Source organism: Camelus ferus, chromosome 6 (assembly GCF_009834535.1).
Source record: "Camelus ferus isolate YT-003-E chromosome 6, BCGSAC_Cfer_1.0, whole genome shotgun sequence".
NCBI classification, from domain to species: Eukaryota; Metazoa; Chordata; class Mammalia; order Artiodactyla; family Camelidae; genus Camelus; species Camelus ferus.
Window position 1 is genome coordinate 49,005,623 of NC_045701.1, and position 6,597 is coordinate 49,012,219.

Below are 6,597 nucleotides of genomic sequence, written 5' to 3' on the forward strand. Positions count from 1 at the left end.
GTGCATCTATGAGAGATTTTGGGTATAGAACACAGTCAGATGGGGAAAAAGGTAGACTTTATACAACTCCATCTGTAAATATTTTAATATCTAAATCTAAATTCTAAAAAAAAAATTAACACAATTTTAATATCTTTCTCACAGCTACCAAAATTAATAATTTCATCAGAGAGCCTGCTAGGGTTCAGATTTCCAAATATTGCACAAATGTCATATTATTTACAGTTTGTACATTTGAATCTTGGTCAATATAAAGCACATGGAATCTTTCTTTAATCTATTATTTCTATCCTCCTCTTTCTTTTATTCTGGCAAATTATTTGATGAAGAAACCCAGTTTTTGCCCAGGATCTTTTTCACAGTATGAGTTCTGTTGATTGCATCCCTGTGGTGTTATTCAGTAGACTTCCCTGTCTCTGTGTTTTCTATAAATCAATATTTTGGCAAAATTACTTCACAGGCAGTGTTGTTCTTCTATCAAGTAGTATATGATATCGAGTTGAATCTAATTTGCCTGTTTTAATTAAATAAAATGGAAAAATGTAATTAATATTCCATTATTTGAAAGCTTTCTAACTTTTGAGAGCCACAGGATGAGTTATTTTCCATGTGTTTAATTGTTTAAGAAACTTTGCAAATGCTACCTTTTTGGAGGACTCGTCATTTCTTTAAGCATATCAAGCATGAGAAAAACAAACAATATGTTGCATTTATGTGAACTAACTTCAGTTTGTAGATTCAAGGAAAATTACAATCAGTAAATCTATTTTCAAATGTATAGAAATTCTCTAGTATTTAATTTTAGAACACTCAATATACTATAAATGAACCTATAGAATTTTACAGAGATGCATAACTGAGAGTAAGAGAATAGAGTTTCATTCAAACTAGACTTTTAATGCCAATTTTCACTAGCAGAACTCCAAAGGAGTAAAAATTTATGCAAAAAATTTAATGCTTCTTCAAGTTTTATTTATAATTACCTTTAATAACTAAAACCAGAAACATAGGAGGAAATAAATGCACTAGTGTTATAGAGTTTCTAAATTACTGAACAAATAGTGGAATGTTTTTAATAATATATATTCCCTTTAAAATTACCACTTGAACTTGCTAAGCAGTTTAATGTATGCGATGGAGCATGATGGATTTGCAAGCAGTGCCCACTACTGTTCAGTTTGAAAAGGGGAATTCATAACAGATTGCTTCCTCAGAATGCGACTGTGAATACATTTTAAATCAAAAACAGATTTCTACTAAGACTTCCACAACACAGTTTCACAGAAAACAACAGTTTCCATTGAAACAAGGAAAGCATTGCTTGTTCTATACATTTTTTGCCTTAAAATATATAGAAAAGTTTTGAAGTTTTTATTATAATCACACCATTTTCAAGTATATTATCCACAAATATACCTTTCTTTTATTTTGTCCCTCTGTAAATTTTAAAGAACTTAAAAGGTATTACACTGCATTCCAGATGCAGAGTTAAAAAAGCAAAACAATAAACCGTGTTACTTGGATATAGACCTGTCTCTCATATAAACATCAAGGAGATAACAAAGACCCAGACAAGTAAAGTCCTAAACCGAACTACTACTTGATAAATATACCCCATAATGTACTTTCTTCAAATTTTGCTTAAAAATTATTCTTAGTCTTTCCCTCATCTTCTCTGCTTAAAATTGCAACCCTACCACCATTCCATCTCCCATCTCAATTCCTTCTTATTCTTTTTTTTTTCTAGAGCACTTATCACCTTATAAGCTAGTATATAATTTATTTACTATTTTTAATCTCCTTCTTCTCCCACTGAGGTGTCAGTTCCTGTGGACAGGGATTTCTTTCTTTCTGTTTTCTTTTCTTTTGTTTTTTAGTTGATTTATGCCCAGCACTAAAAGCAATGACTGATTCTTAGAATCTTTCAATAAATATAAATGAATATGTGAGTCCAATAAACAAAAGTTAGAACAATTCATGGTAACAATTTTTTACTTTCTGTATCTTGATCCTCTGACTGGTTTGGTCTAGTGACAAGTTTGGTGTCAATGTAGCTGATGCCAATATAGGACAGAACTTACCTATTATTAAAATAATTGCTTGTTAATAACCAGTATAGAAGTAATACCAGAATGGAGTCATTACTACAAATTCTATAGAAATTAAAAAGATCATACAAATATTTAAAATCTGTTTAATTCATCAATGAAAGAAACTTCAAAAAGTTTGATGGGAATGTGCCAACAAAGTGTTAAAAGCATTGTTTCATACCTGTAACTTACTAAGTAATGACAATCTTGTATATGTACTTGTATTTAAAAGTGGGCCCAGCATACAGTTTCCTTACAAAAGAAGATATTAAAATTCCAGTAAAAATAGAAATTTAGAAGTATTCATTAAATAATATTAAATTTCAAATACTTGATTGACAAAGATTAAAGGGACTTACCCAGTATCGTAAGAGATTTTGGAAAATGGCTACTTTAACTTTCTATTAATATATATTGGCATCTTTTGGGAGGAAAACCCAAAAATGTGTAAAAGTTTTCAATATGACTATCCTTCCACTCAGCAAGGCTACTTGTAGAAATGTATTCAAAGGAAGCAATAGGATGTGAGTACAAAGATGTATGTTCAAATATGTATGGTGAGCATGGTTCATAACAGAGGGGTTCATATTTATTTAGAAGCAATTTTAAAAATAAATCATATTAAAATGAACTACTTTAAAATCATCAAAAGTGATGCAAGATTATATTTATTATATATGATTAGAGGAAAAGCAGATTACACCACATATCTGCCGTAGTCTTAGTATAAGAGGTACTAAGGATTGTTGCTTTGCACAGTCCCAGAGTCACAATTTACGTACAGTCCAGTGTGAACAGTGTCCTGGTGCACATCTACAGTACAGGGTTGAGGGTCAGGGGCCTGGGCCACGCCTTCTTGGGCTCATTTATTTTCTATGCCTTGTCTCCATGTCTGAGTTGTGTAAACTTAGGCAAGTTATTTTTACTTCATGGGGTCGATGTGGAGATTCAATGAGCTAATTCAAGCAAAGGCACATCAAGTCTCATGCTTGACGCCCGTATGTGTAAGGCTTATTTTTACTCTTCATTGTAAGCCCCATGTAAATTCTGTTATGCTCTCTACTATATCCCTGTATGTAACTGATTCTTAATAACATTTTTGATAACTTTAATTAAAAATTAATTCAATTATCAGTGTTCATATATATTTAGAGAAGAAATTCTGAAAGACATACGTCAAAATGTTAACACTGGTTATGACTGTTACATATTTTATTTTTCTCTACCTGCATTTTATGAAGTTTTTTTCTTGAGCACATATTACACAAAATGCTCAGTAAAACAGTGAGATACCACTACACACCATCCAGCACATACATGCCCTTTAGCTCAGCAATTCTTCACAGGTGTCTGCCCAAAAGAAATGAAAACAGATAGTTATAAAACACTTGTAAAGCAGTATTCATAGCAGCCTGATTCACAACAGGCAAATGCTGGATATGGGCCAGTTGCTCATCAGTAAGACAATGAATGAACAAACTATGGTGTTTTATCCATACAATGAAGTTCTACTACTCAGCAATGAAAAGGAATGAACCACTCCATCTATTCATCCAACTGCTGAGCCAGACAAGTTATACATCCATATATGGTATGATATCCTTTATATCAAGATTTATAACAAAAGAAAAATCAGTGGCGAAAAAAAACAAAAAACAATGGTGGTTTCATGGAAAGTAGGGTAAGGATTCACTGGGAAGGGCAGGAGGGAATTTTCTGGAGTTATGATAAAGTTTTATACCTTGAATGGCTTCTGGATTACACAAGCATATAAATTCTTTAATTGTCACATGAGCAAATGCACATTTATGATTGTGTTTTTCATTTTATGTAAATGTTACCGCAAAAGAAAAAAACAGACTGTTAATGAGTATTGAATACAGGTTGATAGGCCTGCTGAAGTAATTATCAGAATGTACACTGATGAATTGATGGATGGATAGATATATGGTAGAGTTTTGAAAAAGCAAATACAGCAAATAAAGTAAAATGTTAAAGATAGAATCTAGGTAAGGTATAGGGGTAGTCTCTCTCAATTTCAATCTTGTATGTTTAAAAATATTACCATAATATAATGTTGTTTATAAACGTGCAGTAAATTCACAAAAAGAGACATGTGGATCCCTAATTCTAGACCCAAATTAAGTGTGTCCAAGTGGTTATAGTATTAGAGACATACATAGCCCTTTGCCCTAGAGGAAGTGTCTTAACGTAGAATTGGGGTGGTGGCAGACAGGGACCATCTCAGAGGAGGTGTAATGTTTAGAGGTATGGTTTTAATTTTTTGTTCTTTGACTGACATAACATAACTTTTAGTCAGCATAGTATATGAGCAACGTTAACAGCAGTTTACTCTTACAAATTTAGTTTTATGTAAAATTATACACATTTATTTTTCTTTTGCTTCAAATGAAATTCTGTTTGTCTGCATTATTTGGTGCTGTTCACCTCAGTCATATTAATACAATTTTATCATTTATTCACATGTAAGTGCTTAGAATTTGAGGGTTAATTCATTTCTAAGTAAGTGTAAGCTGCTTCTGTTTTCATTTAGAATTTGTGGTCTTCAAGGGCATTGAAGTGCTGGCTAGTCAGCTTTGGAGAAGACTGACGTGTTCTTTCAAGGGCAATTGATATTTAATAGCAAATATAAATTTGACCTTCACTAACATTACTTATTTCTAGGGTTATTAACTAGTGAATGGTTCGTCAGATAATAATGTAAACTGACGTTGTCATCTTTACAACTGCAGCGAGTAAATTAAATAATGTTTAGCTTTCTATATTAATTAGAATAAAGGAATGTCAGTTTTTTCCCCCTAAGTGGGGTTTTATTAGTATAAGCCTTTTTTTTGTTAATGAATTTTTTCACAGGTAATAGAGATATGTGATCACAGACCTGGAATATACTTTTGAAGATGATTAGACAAACAATATCTTATAATCATTTTTAATGGGTTACTTTTACATTTGGAATTCAGTTGACACTTTTTCTTTTCATTACTCACAAAGAGAAATTTAGTACTTCTCAGCACCAAGTGGTGTTTGGCAGAGAAAAGAAGTGATAGAGAAACTCACTCTCACAGTTCCCCAGTAGAGAGAATGGCAAAACTCTAACACATTTAGGACGTTGTGTTACACAGTTAAGGTAGGTTTAGTTGATACCTAATCCCAACCACCTTCTTCCTTTCCTTCTTTTACTACAAAGGTTGTATAACTAAACACTAGTCTCTTGACCAAGTGACTATTCTGGATAAATAGTAAAAGTGCTTTTACTTTTGGAAAGGGGCTTCTGGAGAAGCTATTCTTTGCTCATATATAGGGGTGTTTCTCTGTTCTGCTATCTGAGAAACCAACACAAACATTTTGGCTTAAAACAGGAATCTGCAAACTAAGACCTTACGATCTGTTGTAAATCAAGTTTACTGGTACACAACATATTGTTAACATTAAACTTTTAAAATCAAGCTGTTACATTGATTTTAAATATATTCAATGCATTTAATGCAATCTTAGTATAATAGCAATTTTATATCTGTTATCATTTATGTTTGGAAATCACAAAAAAGCATTTTTTAATAATTGGAATTTTACATGATTTTTTTTCTATACTTGTATTTCAATTGCATTTCTCCAGAGTACTTTATTTAAATATATTTTTATGCCTGAATATCTTTAACTGTTTATTTTATTATATATCTCTGACATAAAACTTTAGAAAAGAAAAGTATTTCTTATGACCGTATGGTTCTAGGAGTCACAAATATTTTTCTGGGTTATGTTAGCATTGCAGTTATAAATAAATTATGATCCAAGCAACAGAAGCATATTAAATTGTTTGAAAAATAATTACTGGGGGAGGGTATAGCTCAACGGTAGAGTGCATGCTTATCATACATGAAGTCCTGGGTTCAAGCCCCAGTACCTCCATTAAAAAATATAAACAAATGAATAAATAAACCTACTTACCACCCCCTAAAAAAGAAAAATAATTGCCAAACATAAAAAATACAGTAATATTTTAAATACATATTTTAATAAAATGAACGAGACTGTGCTATTTTTCCCCAAATAATTCATTATGTTGTTATATTACTTGTTGCTAGTATGCATTATGAGAAGTTTCTCACTACTTATAATTGGGCAAAAGCGATTACCAGGTGTAGTTTCAGTGGAAATCCACAGATCATTTGATTCTATAGTGGTGCACAGATTTGCATAGCTTCCTATTAACTAGGCTATTTCATAACTCTGTAGGGTCAAAAGTAAAATTACAGAAGACTAATTTCAATCCAAACAATTCCCATTCATGGCAACGAAAAAGACTTTTATCTGGTGAAGAATACAAATCTTAAGTCAAATTCTCACGTGAACACTGTTACTGAGTTCCTTATAAATTGATGAATTGGAAAAATCTTTGGCAGGTGTCCATTTTATGTTTGAGAGTAATGATTTTATGTTTTAAAAATTATAATTGAGCAAATGAGACAACACTCATCATCAATTC

At 31.7% G+C, this 6,597-nt stretch overlaps 1 non-coding gene across 1 annotated transcript; it reads left to right on the forward strand.

Annotated features, from left to right (window-relative positions):
- Positions 1 to 5,948: 5,948 nt before the first annotated feature.
- Positions 5,949 to 6,020, forward strand: TRNAD-AUC. The gene has a single exon. It is a non-coding gene; the product is annotated as a tRNA-Asp (tRNA).
- Positions 6,021 to 6,597: the final 577 nt, after the last annotated feature.